Below are 16,239 nucleotides of genomic sequence, written 5' to 3'. Positions count from 1 at the left end.
CCCGACCACCATCGGTTCGACTTCCCTGGGCTCCGAGAGTCCAGTACTGCTCAGAGGAAAAGTAGACAAGTTTGGTTCCATGGTCTTCAGCTCCGGCAAACTGGTCGGGGCCGACAACAATTTGGCAAGTCCTGGTGCCTGTAAAAGCTTCTGCACTAGCCAATCCATGTCCAAATCCGAAAGGCTGACTGAAGACTTAGCTGAATGCACTGAAGGTGCTGACTGGAGCAGAGGTGAAGAAAGAACTTTGGAGACCAGCTCCAATACTGAGAGCTGGCTCTGAATCAAAGGTACATTCAGCACTGATGACTGTGGAACCGATGACCCTCCTTCTGAAATTTTAGCCTTTTTGGATACCTTATCTGAAGACTTGGATTTTGAAGATTTGGAAGATGTACTAGCACCTTCATGGCTATTCAAAACCTCTGAAAAAGATTGCTGTAGCAATCCTCTGTCTATAAGTTTCCTCCTTCTCTCCAAGAGGACTCTTGAAGAGAAGGAGTGACAAATGCTACAGGTGTCTTGGAGGTGCTTGGCCCCCAAGCAGTAGACACATTGAATATGTTCGTCAGTGATGGACATTTTCTGCCCACAATCTGGGCATTTTTTAAAACCCGATTTGGGATGGGATTTCTCCCTATCCTCTGACATACTGAGAGAAAAACAGTAAATAGATTCACAAACAACTAAGCCCAACCCGGGCACTATCTACAACAGTAATATATATATAAATAAAAATATAATACAAATATGGGACTAAGAGTCCCACAGAAAAAAACCTAACTACTAAAGGGATTAATAGTAGGAAAAGGGGCTAAAGGCCCACACAAACTAAAAAGCCCCTAATTTAAAACAATTTAAACTATCTAAACTGTCTAAACTATCTAAAAATAATGGAACTAACACACACTACATAAATATATCAAAACTTGCTGTTAATTCTGTTTCTAAAATGGTCCGAGCTATCTGGATCACCGAGATCTCTCTTGCTGCGGCAAACTAGATCTGAGGTCATTCTAGTAGTGCATGGTGGGATAAGGGGCTGGTCTCGAGCTACTGGCAAACCTTGAGCTTGCTATCAGCCGTGTCGGAGCTGAGGATTGGCTCCAACCCATCAATGATAAATAATCGGCGAGATTAACAACTTCACATTTAACGATTAACTCCACATCTAACTACGGTGGTGGTGCTGCGGTAGCATTGTTGTCTCACAGTAAGACGTTGTCTGGTTCGATTCTCAGCCTAAAGCGTCTTTTGTGTGGAGACAAGCGTGAATGGGCGTACCTTCATTGAAGGTTGTGCATCAGGGCTGGCAACTCGGCACGTAAAAATATACTGCCAATCGTTAGTGGACCGGAGTTCCGCTGTGGCGACCCCTAACCAGGAAAAGCCAAAAGACACAACAACAACAACAATGATTAACTCCACATCTCCACCCCAAAGAAGAATGAAACTTTAAAATTATACTTTAGAAAATGTGCCAAGCTATATGTCTCTTCTGGAAGTGTAGTGTTCCATACTGTATTGTTTTCTCCTATAAGTTGCCAGCCACTATTAATACATATATGTTAAAAAGATGAACATGTGAGTTTAATACATTTAAAGATACCTGCACATCTGATTCTAAAAGTGAACAATGAAGTGGATGGTAATTGTTGGTTTTGTTGTGTTTGAACAAATTGGGAATGCATGCCATGTGAACGGTTGCCCATTTTTGGAAATGTATAATTACTGGATATATTTGTTGATGAAATAAAAAGGAATCACTTACATTACTTTATCCAATATGCTGAGTTATAATAGGGTAATACATTATATAAAAAATATAAATAACCCCAAAAATGCTACTCATAAAAAGAGATGGCAAGACAATCTACAAACTTAAACAATTGAAATGTCACCTGACTCATCACAGGAATAAAATTTCATCTTCAAAAAAGCTCTGAATTTAGTCATTTCTCCACACATATGTGGAAAGCAAATCACACGTATAACAATGATTCAATTTAACAATGTGAGATTACAGACTGAAAAAGTTTTCAATTGAAATGTAAGCACTCGAAATGTCAAGTGCCGACACATAAAAAAAGACCAAATCTGGAGGAGAAGAGCAAATCTCGAACGTCACTCTTCTCCTTTAACCTTATTATTTGCAGGAGGGAAGCAACACTGCACCCCCCCCCCGATGTATATACCAACGCCATGATTACCCTACCTCAGGCAAAAAGGGAATATTCCAGGAAATGGCAATCCCAGACTTAGTATATGTTAGCCCTTTTTTTATGTGTTTTGGGACCCGCTATAGCAGACCCCGACATTTCAAATGGTTACCTTTCAAACATTATGATAATTGGTTAACTTCTATGGTAGGAACATGTCTCATTACAAATGATTTAGTCTATAACTATAGTCTGATGAAGTCTTATACAGCATTTGTCAAGAAGCCAAAGTACTCACGATAGCTAATTAAGTTTTAAGTGAATGCATATACAGTGTCTGACCTGCCTTATCTTTTTATAAGCAGTATATGTATGTATATATATATATATATATATATATATATATATATATATATATTTTTTTTTTTTTTTTTTTTTAACATTAGTAATTTTATCTGGTAGTGTCTCAAGTCTGACATATGGTTTCAAGTTTAATATAAATAATGTATTTTAAAGAATGAAAATCCTAATAAATTAGTTCACAGTGGAGAAAAAGATGGACCCAAAACAGATTGGCGTCTCTGAAACTCTAAAGAATTAATTAATATATGGTAGTTATGGCCAAAAGAGTTTTTACAACTCCATTAAACATTTTATAAATGGTTGCATAATGGACATATGAGAAGCTGAGAAGTTTTTTTCATAGAAATATTGACAGATGATTCAACCATCCCAGAATAGGATGTAAAAGTCACATAGAGGGGGACATGAATAGGCATAAATTGATTTTAAGTTTGTACTATGTTTTCTCAGGTTATATCCAGAAAAGCAGTAGGTGGATGAAAACAACCAGTCATGGCATAATCCAGATCGGAAAAAAGTGTTTTCTGCTGGGGATGGCACCTGCACCCTCTACACCACCTTTCTTATATACACAATAAGCCCAAAAGTAAAGAAAAACAAAACAAAAAAAGACTGAGTCGTTGCTGACACTGAAAAAGAAATGAATTTGAGAATGATGGCATACACCACGAGCCAATGAGTTACAACTCATGTACTTGTTATTGAAGAGTTGCAGTATCATTCATTTGTCACTTCATCACTAGTAGAAGAACTCAAAATGATTTAGAGTTTTATGTAGCTGGAGTATTTTGAGTAAAGCCTTAAAAATCTAGTTTAATTTTGCTACATTCTTTTTTATTTAATGCTAAGCCACTTTCATGCAGTCTTCTATATCTGAGTGTCAAATCAGTTGCTCAGTCCTACATTGATCAAGTTTCAGTTGCTTGAGGTCATTATTGCTCATTCCAGTAATTCATTCTGTATAGGACCAATAATACCTTTTTCCTTGCACTCTTGTATAGTTTTCCTAGTCCAAGACTGCAGACTTTTGGAAAAACAGCAAGACAGTTTTACCTTATATTAAACTGATCACTCTTTCTCTGAGATGCAGTGACATTTAGTGGGAATATTAAAATAATGCAGTGCTCCCCAGATTAGAGTACAGGTGGCATGGGGCATGCACTTCTGCAGAAATGCTTCTGACATGTCTTTATTTGTATTTGCTTGCCTGAAATTTTACATCTGCAGGTACATGTGTTTAGTAATTTTGCATACTTGAAAGTTTAGTTTCATGGACTTGCAACCACCAAACAGCTTAGTCTCAGGCTATTCGGTTCCAGGTAGGTATAGTTTATTCTTTAAATGCCACTTTCAGATTCATATCATGAGCTGGTGTATTTCTATAACCTAAAATAATGCTTCTTAGACAATGTGTATCCAGCAATAGCTTCTGGCCCTTATTCTGGAATAGTTCTACTACTGAATTTACCGAAAATATAAGCCTTTTATAGATCCTTAACCCTAGTGGGGTTATGAAAGTAGATCTGTTACAGATGTCGGGTGAAGTTCTAGTTGGCAATAGGATTTAACATACTAAAGACTGTGGATATTTGTATGAACTGTTGGTGACATGCACTTCCCCTGAAACTGTTGCAACTGCTTTATGGAAGTCTCCAGAAATTATTACATTCCCTGCAGCATTATTGCTGATTATACTCACGACTGCAGAGTGAGTTCATTTCCTTACGTTGAACAAAGATTGAAGGTTTAGTAAAGAAGGGGAGACAACAGGTAATGACTCCACGGTTATGAGAACTTCTCACTCTCTGTAAGATATTGACAATGGGGATCAGGTAGGTAAACACCCTTGAAATATGCAATTGATGAAGTATGTTGTAGTCGGGGATGCTCAGTTCTGATGAAGTTTTGCTTCATGAAAGGACAAAAGTGCTTAACTTCCTCATTCTCTCTGGAATAGACTTGATATTTTTTGATATATGCTGCATGGAATTATTTCAGTGTTCTTGGCTTCCGAATGATTTACTAACTTTGTGAGACTTGGACAAGCCTTGTTTTTGCATTTTTATTTGTTCGATGTAGAGGCATGTCTCTCATTGTTTTGGTTTCGTGAATGAAGAATGAACTCCCAAGTGTCATTTACCTGAACTTCAACCTGTCGTGGTTGTTTAAGTGCTTAAATCTCAGGATTGCATCATCTCTAGTAGCATAGAAGGAGAAAACCCTGACTACAGTCCAGGTGACCTGAATTTGATATTAGAGTATTATTCCTACAGAGATGATGGGAGTGTCTAACCTGGAGGGGATGAGGCAGTACATGGCCATCTAATGCCACAATCCCAGAGAAGGAGGAGATGCAGTGACACAAAAATATGGCCCTGGACTGGGCATTCATTCGCCAAGCTGCAAGCATGGTAGTCTCTGTCATGGGTGCACAGGTGCAGGCAGTCACATGGAGAGAGTGTTATGCCTCCTACAGTAATGCAGGTCACTTGTTTCACTCCCAGATAGTCAAGTTAGGACCATGCACATATTCCTTCACTGCCAGGATGCAGGAAAGGACACAAATACTAACATGGCTGCCTGTATGACAGCCCTCCCTACCGTATTTTTGAAAAGTTGACAGCACAAAAGCTTTATTGCCAAAAGACATTTTTAGTAAATACATTGTGCACTATTGTGTGACCATAGAGGTGGTATATATATATAAGCTAGGGGGGTGGTGTATCCCTCCACATGGGAGGTGCGGGATGGCTTTTAACCCTGCAAAAAAGCTTAAAATCATGATTGCTGAAATGTCCTTCAGTGATTTTTTTTCGCTGTTTGGGGAAAAAAGTTTGACAAATAATCATGACTCTGCCCCTCTATCCACATCCCACTGTCTATCATACTCCTTGAGGAATACCCATGAGACACAAATAGACTGGTCTAATAGAATAGAGGCTTGATAACCCTCAGGCACAGAAAAAAACAGCAACTAGGGAAAAAAAGCTTAATTGCATTATTTTCCAAATTCACTTTTTTCTCAAATAAAGAGATTCTGGGGTTGGGAGTGCGAGAGGTGCAGAACCTCCATACTGGGGGGGGTGCAGGGGGATGAATAATCATGCAAACATCATGCATTAAGAGAGAAACAATGTGTTTTGATTGTTACTACTTCTCTGTAAGTTCAATGCTTGGAGTACGTAGTGATCACACCTCTGAACGTTGATCTCTATATTGAACTTATGTTGTGAAACCAAGAATCAATCCCTAAAGGAAAAGCTTTGAAGAAAGAATCCTTAAAGCAGAAGCTCTGAAGACAGGCCTGATGTTAAAAGCATTGACATGGAATCATGCTTTCATCTGAAACTCAGAATCATGAGGCTTAATTTGTGAAGTTTGTGGTAATTATTCTTCCTCAACCTAAGCTGTGACAACTCAAAATCAAAATAATAAGTCAGGAGTACAGCAGAGAAAGCCCCCCTTCGAGGGGGATGTAGAGGACTTAACCTTACTTACTACTCAGTAAAACATACTCATACACACATATACTTACTCTTCCTCTCATATGTGCATGTGTGCACATCCGCACAAACAGACACACACACACACACACACACACACACACACACACACACACACACACACACGCACACACACATAGAACAGGCATTAAAAATGTAATTTTCCTTTCCTGAATGCAAGTAACACATGTATTAGCTCTGGAGTTATAAATGGTTCCTTCCCTAAGTAATGACTGCAAGAATAATAACAAAGATTAACTGAAATTGATTGCATTATTATATATCGTACCATCTTATCTTATATAAAGCTTTATATGTCTGAAAAACACCTTGTATATACACATTTCTGATGATGTTTAATGCTAAGAGAACTATGATGATATTGATTATCTATAAACACTCCTATGCGGCAATTGTACTCCAGCAATCCATGAAGCCATGGATAATGACAGGTAAATTAAACTGTTAAAAATGTAATGCATTTTTTTTATTTTTCTTCTGTCTCTATAGATCATCTGCAATCAGAATTTTGTTCTCATGGATAAAGGAATGTATGGCCTTTGTCTTTCTGAATATACAAGACGAGACAATGTCTTTAAAGCACAATGAACCTATATCTATATCAAACAAAGCTCCTCATTAGCACTCTTCAAGAAAAATCTTGATGATTGGATGGGAAATAGGAAATTCACCCCGGGGACCACCTCTGTGGCTCTGCTCGACAGTGGCACAGGAAAATAATTTTTTTGGGTGGCAAAAGCCAGGGTACCTTTTTGGCTGGGCTTGTATAGGCCCCAGGGCCGATTGCCTAGTACCTACCTATGAACCTATAAACTGGACCTCCAGATTTGCTGTCTCATCTTTTTAATGTAATAGACAAACAATGATGTAATTGCTATTATGGCTAATAAACTTAATCCCTGTTTTTTAATAAACTTCATGTAGGCATAGTGTAGAGCCTACAAGGAATGTTACTGTGTCCATGTACACGGTTCCCCCTTGGCAGCGCATCATGCATATTAATCATAAGTTGCAAAGGGAGAGACATGGAACAGGTTATCGAATCAGTGTAGGAAGTGTAGTGCCAACTGTGTCTGCAGATGAGTAAGACACTCCCTGAACTATCCAATTGTATAATGTCACTTGTTTATTTAATTTTTGTTAAGTGTTTATTTTTTTTTTTTTTACTTTTTTTTCTATTTTTTTTTTTTACAAAGCATGTTTGCATGGCATAGCGCAGAGCACAACAATGCTAAGCAGTGCTGAGACACCTGCCAGACATCTAAAAATAGAAAACGGATGCAATTAATTATTTATTTAAAGGTCATGTTTAAGCATAGCTGGGCAGGTTTGTGCAGCACAATGCTCAGCAGTGCTTACAGGTGTATTGTACTGGCAATGTTAACTGGATGTAAATCATGTACATATTATAATGGGCCTGACTTGTCTGTGTATGTTGTGAATTTGTCTATTGTGCATGAGAGGAGAGATGTGAACATGTGGAACTTGTACTGCAGTTGTGGATCCCCATCTGTATGAGTCTGTGTGGATTACCATACATATTAGTGTAGGTAGTAATGTACTGCTGTTGTTTTGCTTCTCACAGGTGATGGGGGGTTGGAGTCTGTTCCCCTCACTACCCAATGTCAGTGTCTCATTAGATGCTGATGATGGTGGCCATAGGTGAGATACAGGTGGGGTTGTCAGTGGCTGAATCTGTCCCAGAGGTTGACATCCCTCTTCTGCCCCCATTGTCACCACACATAGTCAGTATGCCCACACATACCCTATCCCCAGAGGCCACAGACAGTGGACAGTCAGAGGGTGGTGACATTGAACAGGGCAGTGTGACAACTATGGCTTTAGTGAGTGTAGACACTGGCCATAGCCAGAGAGCTGGCGAGGTCCCACACAGGCAGATTGACAGGGGTGCTCATAGGAGGACTGCTGTCCATCCACCACCTGTTGCAGGTGTCACATCATGGGTCACTCACTGCATGTTTCAGTCCATCATGGAGGCACAGGCAAGTTCTGAATGCAACACCATATGGATGCTTAGGGTTATAAATGCAGCACAGTCTGACATTTGTGACTACCTCCACCACACTGGGGACACCCTGGATTGGTTCCCTACTGTCGTGGATAGATGGTGGGCTGAGACAGTGTCTGTCTTTGACTGCACAATGTCTGTGCTGGAACATCTGGCTGGAATTGGGCATCAGAGACATGGATGGAGGTCAGCAACACCATCTGCTGGGAGTCCACATTGCCATGCACAGTCACGCTCCCATACTGGCAGTACCTACAGCATTACAGAGGGAAGTGTGCTGTCCACACCTCGACGTGGAAGGCCATGGCATGTGGTCCTGGGTGATCTCATGTGGGACACAGCCCCAGCATATTGCAGTCACCATTAGATACTGGCACAGCAATCAACCCGGGCATGGTGGTGCCAGTGCTACCCCTGGTGAAGCCAGTTCACGTGTTCATGGCCGGAGATGGTGAACCGTCCGCACTATCATGTATGGTCCACATCTGTCCAAGATACACATGTGTAGGGCTAGCACTGAGCTTGACTGTTCACACGCACACACTGAAACACCACTGTTACATGCAGGACACCAATAGACACACACAGTACATCTCCATGGCCCATCTAACCCGCACCCCTTTCTGACTCACACACATGCTGTCACCTGTTTGGCACAGCCTAGGCCTCTTGCACCCCCCACACCCCACCCTGTGCATGTGATGATACCTGTGCCACATCCCTGCCATCCATGACATTGATGCAGGGAAATGCAAATATGTTCCAAACAATGCAGAGCCAACACTAGACTGCAAAAAAAGCTTTACTGGTGCTTCCTGGTGCCTCTGCCACTGCCTTCAAGGGATAATCATACAGTCATTTTATACAAGATTAATTAGCCCAATTAACACATTCCATTGAAACAGAATGAATACCCCACCATTAAAAGTGTAAGTGCTACTATACAACAATACATTCAATACAAATACATATAACATTTTTCAACAAATGAACATTAAACATTTAGATTTAATTCTTGATTCAATCTAGTTGAATATAATGTTTCAAAACTGATAATAAACGTAGTTTCCATTAGCAACAGTTCATGTACATAATTGTCACTCTGGTTACATTTGAGTTTGCCAAAACACTGAAAAACAAACTGGCATCATAACCGCCATGTGCCGAATGGAAATGATGGGCCACAGAACTTTCCAATCTAATATTCCTTATATTCCCCAAATGTTCCATGATACATCTCTTAACCATCCTTTTCATTTGCCCAACTTACCACATAGTAGGTGTACAGCCACACACTATGATGTATACCACTCCACACGAGCAACAATTAAAGTTGCTCATGGCTTTGTAAATCCTTTTATTAATTCTGATGCCATTTAAGTTTTATACCCTTGTGCACACTTTGCATTTTCCACATGGAAAACAACCTAAACAAAATCTATCAACTTGTGGTTTACTCCTATTGAGCATTTCCATTAGATTCAAAAACCTACTATGTGAAAATGTTACCCTGCTAGGGAATAAACTGCTAGTACTTTCACCCTGAGACAATAGGCCAACATCTCATAACCAGCCCCTTCAGAGTCTTAGAAAAAGGAGAACATTTATTAACAAAAAAATCCTTCATTCAATCTTCTCTATGTTCCTGCTTGACCAAACCCCATTGTCATCTTCAGTTTTCTTTCTTTGAATGCCTGTCACTCTGTGAAGCTCCTTTGCCTTCAATTCTGCCTTCATAATACATCCACACTGTATCCTCTACTCACCAACCTGTTCCTTACCTTCTCAAATTCCTCATCCAAACTATCTTTATCAAATGTATTATTAAAAATGTGCTTATATTCCCCATACAACAATGAGTCCAAAAGATGTGGGGGATGCATACTATTGGCCAAAAGAAAATTGTTGGCTGCAGTTTCCTTAAAAAGGACCTGAAATGTACTTCTCTATTGATTCCTATGAAAAATCAACATCAAGAAACTGCATAATCTTCCTATGTATCTTATTTTATTTTATTTATTTATTTATTTGCAGTTGATTTACCAGGATAGTCCATTGGGCCAAAAAGAACCCGTTTTCAATGGAGTCCTGGGGAGAAAAGCTCCAAAAACAGACAAACTAGGTACATACAAAAGACTGCTACTAATAATTACACAAAACTAATACAAAATTATACAAAACTAAGCTCCAAAAACAGACAAACTAGGTACTTACAAAAGACTGCTAATAATAATTATACAAAACTAAAGGATACAACATTTGAGCTCAAAATTCAGGAAGCATTCAAACACTACAATTTAGTGAGAGATAATGTGAAGTGAATATGCTGAGAAAAGTGACATTATTTTACACATACAGAGTGGTTATTTTGTAAGGAACATAAGCTTTGTAAGGAGCAGTTAAGTAACATGAGCGTGAAAGGAGGATGGAAATATCATATATTTATGAGGGGTGGGAGCAAGAGCATTCCCATTGGGACTTTAGATGTATATGAAGAGATTTTTTGAACATGTAATGGTTGGAGGTGGTGCGAATGGATGGTGGGAGTGAGTTCCAGAGACGGGCTAGGGTAAAGGATAGTAAGTTTTTGCCTGGGGGATGAGATGGTTTATGAACTTCTAGTAGGTTTTGATTGTTTGACCTTAAAACTCTATTGGGTAGATGCATTTTAAAGGCAAAAGACAGGGAGGGACAAAGAGAGGGGTTGAGAATGAGCTTGTGGGCTAAAGTTAGCTGTGTATAGATGAGATGATTAGGTAGTTCAGGCCAATTTAGTTTTTGGAGAGAGGAACAGTGGTGGGTGGAGGACCTGTGGCTGTTAGCGAATTTAGCGATTTTGTTATAGCAAGAGGAAAGTTGTTTTTTTTAGAGAGGTCTGAAGATTAGTCAGCAATGGTGCCCCGTAGAGAAGGGAGGGGATAAGAAAGGAGGAAGCGGGAGTGATTTTAGAGGAGCTTGTAAGGTACTGATTCTGACGGTAGAGCATGCCTAGTTTTTGATGTTTTTTTTTAATATTTAGTTGTAGATGGGAATTGAAATTAAGCTGGTTGTCAATTTGAACACCAAGTAACTTGGTTTCAGACACCAGTTCCAGGGGTGAGTTATTTTGACTAGTAATCGAGAATGTGTTTATGTCGAAAGGAGTAGTTTTAGAGAGGATAAATACCATTAGTTTAGTTTTGGAGGCATTGAGTGCTAGGTGGTTTATTTTCATCCAATGTTCAGTAATTGAAAAAGCTTCTTGAGTAAACTTCTTGTGAGTAAACTTTAAACCACATGTATTTCCTTGCAGTCCAGCCATAAATTCCTGAAACTCACTGATCTCACCTTCACAAACAAATATCAAATCATCTATATATCGTTTATATACCACCACCCTTTGAGAATACAAATCGGTGTTATAAATGAATAAATTCTCAAAGTAACCAATGAAAATCACAGGATATGATGGGGCATAAGATGCACCCATAGCTGTCCCTTCTCTTTGGTAGAATGTTTGTTTTTCAAATTTTAAACAGTTGTGAGTGAGGGAAAACTCTAAAAGCTGAAGTAAATAACTCATTCTAGGGCCTTCACCCATCATCTTGGCTACTGCTTCCAAACACCAAGCATTGCTGATGCTAGTGTAAAGTGCTATCACATCCACACTAACCCAATAAAAATTTTTACCCCACTTCATTCCACCTACTAGATCACAAAATTCCTTACCATTTTTAATGGGTATTAAAATTCTTGACATGTAAGTTTTTAATTGGGCACCCAAAAACATACCCACATTCTATAGATGGGCCCCCACTCCTGACACAATTGGTCTCCCTGGGGGATTCTCCAAATTTTTGTGGACCTTGGGAACAATAAAAAATCTTGCATCCTTGGGGTTTTTATATGAAGCCTTCTAACATCAGATGCGGAAAAAAAGCCCAGTCTTTCACCTCTCTCCAACAACTCCAACAACAGTGAATTAAAATGCAACATGGGGTCATGATTCAATTTTTGATATACAGTCTCATCACCTAACAAATCTTGAGACATTTTATTGTACCTGCCTCTAGATAAAATTACTCAATTACCTCCTTTATCAGCTTGAGTGAAAACCAAATAGAACATGTGGCCAGGTTCTGCCTCTATGTCACAACCCTGGAACTGGGTGGTCTGCTGATATATCATTGCAAATATACTGCTACAGCTGTTATATGGGTACACTGACGAGTTGGGGGTGGGGGATGACCAACCTATGCTCTGCTGGCATACACAGTCGTGTGACTGTTCTGTGACCCCACTGTTTGGCATCTCCCTTGAATAATATAGTGGGGTTTCCAGACATGTGGCCTAGTGAATATTATGGGACACATACTATTGGACAGAGTACCTGTTGTCCCAAGTGTATGTTAGATCTCTGCAAGTAGCCCAGTAGCTCACTATATTCCCTTGTATACATGCGGCAGATCCATACCTATGCTAACATATTGTAGTACCCTTACAAGTGGCGAGTAGCTGTGTGACTTACCTTGCAAATACAGCAGTTAACTGACCTGTAGTTCAGGGCTGACTCTGTTTGATGCACACAGTCCACAGCTAATACAGGGTGAGGTACTTGTTGTGTGGGCTGGCTGGCATAATTTTTACTAATATGTATCTGAGTTGGAGTAAGGTGTCAGCCCCTAGGGCCCTAGGTTGTCAGTGCATGTGCTATGCATTGTCTCTTGGCCAGGCCCAGGGCATACCAGGCATGCCTACATCTGCCTACAGGGACAACCTCAGGTTTCTCCTCCTCAGAGTCACCCTGTGGGTGTGGCTGTGGTGACCTAGGCACTGGTGGGGGGCTGTGTATCCCTTCCCTTTGCTGATCCTGCTGCAGCTGTTTCCACAGGATCATATTATGTAGCATGGCACATATTATGAACATGTGGCTGGATAGTACTGTAGGGCTCCACCAGATATGTCGAGGCACTGGAACCGTGGCTTCAGCAGCTGAAACACATGATCTATGATATTCCTAGTTTGTGCATGTGCCTCATTATGGCATTCTTCAGTGGGTATGCATGCATTTCTGATGGGTGTCATCATCCACAGTTTCAGTGCGTAGCCGGCATCCCCCAGTAAATGGCCGTGTGGGATGTCCCCCCCTAGCAAACATCTGGTACAGCTGTGATGCATGCCATATATGGGAGTCGTGATAACTACCAGGGCTGCCAGCACACACATTCATGATAATGCCCTGGGCATTGCACATGACCTAGCAGTTGATGGAATGGTACCCCTTGCGGTTCACATAGATTCTACCCTCCTCACCAGGTGGTGCCCTGATGTGTACATGACTGCAATCTATGCCACCCAGTACATCAGGGTAGTGTGCTACATGGTAGAAGTTTTGCATACTGCTGGCCCTTGCCTCATGGTTGAGGAGAAAATAAATGTGCTCACTGGCATGTGGTAGCATGGCATCCAGGAACTGGTGGAGTACCCTAGATGCTGATGGCTGTGAGACCCCCATCATGCTCCCAGTTGGTCTTTGGAATGCACCCATAGCTAGTATCCTAAGAGCTAACATACCTTAGTTTCTACTGGGATGGGTTCCCCTCTGTTGGCTCTGGGTCTGAGTTGAGTTTGGCAGAGCTCAGTGAGTTCTTGCATTATGTCCTTGTCCACCCTGTAGTGCTCTACAATCTCCAGCTCATGTAGCCCCCGGAAGGTTACCCTGGGCTTGAACACTCTTCTCCTTCTCAGTCTAGGCCTATGGTCAGCAGCAGCAGCAGCATTGACCTCAGCATCTAGCACATACATATGTGGCAGACCTGCAGCAGCCCCTTGCATTTCTTCAGTTAAAAGTCCCAAGTCTGTACTCCAGTGGTGCAGAGTATATGGGTGAAAAGAGATGTAGGGTTTCTGCAACCTTTATATTGCTCTGCTGTAGGTGCAGCCTTTGTGATTGGCTACCTATGATGCATTTCATCTGCCATGTACATAACTAAGGAATGTTACTGGCCCTAGTTCAAGTGGAACAGGGGTCACCAGTAATTAAGATCTCATTGCCTTTCTCAGCTTTTTTTAACAGCCTTCCTCACTCAGCACTGCAGCGCGCCATGCAAACACAAAGGTAAACAATGCTCTCAGAAGTCATTATACACATCCCCATAGAGGGTCATGCTCAGCACAGCAGAGTGCCATGCAAACATGCTCAAACAAGCACCCCAATGGTAAACAAAGCTTAGCAGCCAGTGTACACACCCCTTTGCTGAGCACAATAGCATGCCATGCAAAGAAGTGCCACTGTGCTCCAATTAGCTTAAAAGGATGTGGACACACCCACTTTTGATGTTGGTTACCACTTCTGTAGACACCAACACAGTTCTCTGCCTACAAGGATGGGATCTGTGGACAGGGATACCCATTTGTGCTATTCAGTAACCCCAGCTCATTTACATAGAGATCTGTGCACACAACTTGGGAACTACACGGTTCAAGGCCCTGCCTCATTAGCAACCTCAGCAGTCTATCATTGTACATACTCCATGTAGGATCCTATAATGCATTACTGTAACATAGTACTAATTTTCATTTTTGCACTTTTTAAATTTTTTTTTCTTAACAGCAGGTTTGTGCACTGTGGAGTGCCACAAAAAACATAATCTGATTATTAAAAACAAAAAAAATTTTTTTTTTAATTATTTTCTATTAGGTTTTGGACACACAGTAGATAGTTTTGCACATATCTGTTTCTGCTATGCTATTTCTGTCCTTCTTAATGCACATTTAAAGCCCTTGTTCTCTGTTTAACTTCCTGTATACGGAATTTTTCCATGTACATTTAGGACACCAACAAGGAGTCTGCAGGACTGATTATCTGCTTGCTGGATCACTCTACCATCCTTATTTGTATTCAGTTCACCTCCTTATGAGGTGATTTGCATGCCACAGACACTTCCATGTTGGCACCCTTCTGCAGGCCCCTCACCTCTGTTATTCCTGTGTTTCCTGGATCGCAGACTTGCTTACTTTCATGTAAGCAGTGTGCTACTATGTCTACATGGAAAATAAGTTTGTGTAGGCTTCACCAAATTCCCCCAATGATTTACATATTATTAATACATCACAGTGGCTTGAAAAGGAAGGAAACAGGCTTGGATGTGTATTGGTGAGTCTATTGTGATTGTGGCAAGAAAAACTACTATTACTACTTGTTTTCAGAAAAGTGATGCGCACTGGAGCCTAGGGAAAAGATATTGTATATAACCACGTATGCCACTATATGCAAGAAATGAAGCTAGATGTTGATGCTGTCTGTGAGTAATAGTTATTAATTAATAGAGCTATTCCTTCTATAGTAAGCTCGGGCCAGTGAACTTAGGTATCTGAAGCTTAGGTTTTCTGTATACATCATGACTGTCTTTATTGCTCTGTCTGGGCCAGCCTATGTATATTTTAGTTTGTATTTGCATTGTTTTCTTGATTACTTAAATAAAGTTAATTTATTAACCTTTGTGCTCTTGTGGCTGGCATTTATTTATTTATTGATTGGTTTATATATTTATTTATTTATTTATTTACTGTTATTTGTTGTTTAAGAGGCTAATCATTATCTATACTGTTGGTTAACAAGTTATGTGATACATGTCTCCCATTAGACTGCTTAAGCCTACTAGCAGCAAGAGATATTAATGTGTATGATTTCATATTTGGATTAATTTAAGAGCAGTAAGCAATGGGGGTATCTCTGGCCCTAACCCAGGGTGATAGCAGTGCTACCATGCCAGAAAGAGGGATGTAGGGATTTGTAATTCTACCAACCTCCTCTGAGAAGTGTGTGTATGTGTGTGTGTGTGTGTGGGGGGGGGGGGGTGTAAATAAAAATTTGTGTGAAAGCCAGTTACTGTAGATAAAGAGCAGTGGATGTCACCAGCTCGCAAAGAGAGCAGTGATACAGGGACATGGGATGCTTGGCCAAAGAATCAGCCCTTTAAGGATCCTGTGTGCAGTCCAGTCTGGATGTTGGGGATGGACACCCACCCATACCCAGGACAGAAATTTATATTTTCTATATGCTCCTGGGTCCAGGTTATACTTTGTAAATTAGTTATTGAAACAGACTTATGTGCATTTTTTTACTTCTTCATTGATTGGCAGTGGTGGGATTCAAAGCCCATCAGTGACAGCTATCTTGATG

Source organism: Protopterus annectens, chromosome 3.part0, assembly GCF_019279795.1.
Source record: "Protopterus annectens isolate FY-2018-M chromosome 3.part0, PAN1.0, whole genome shotgun sequence".
In the NCBI taxonomy this organism is placed as follows: Eukaryota; Metazoa; Chordata; order Ceratodontiformes; family Protopteridae; genus Protopterus; species Protopterus annectens.
The sequence above is the reverse complement of the archived record's forward strand: the minus strand, read 5'-3'. Positions refer to the sequence as shown.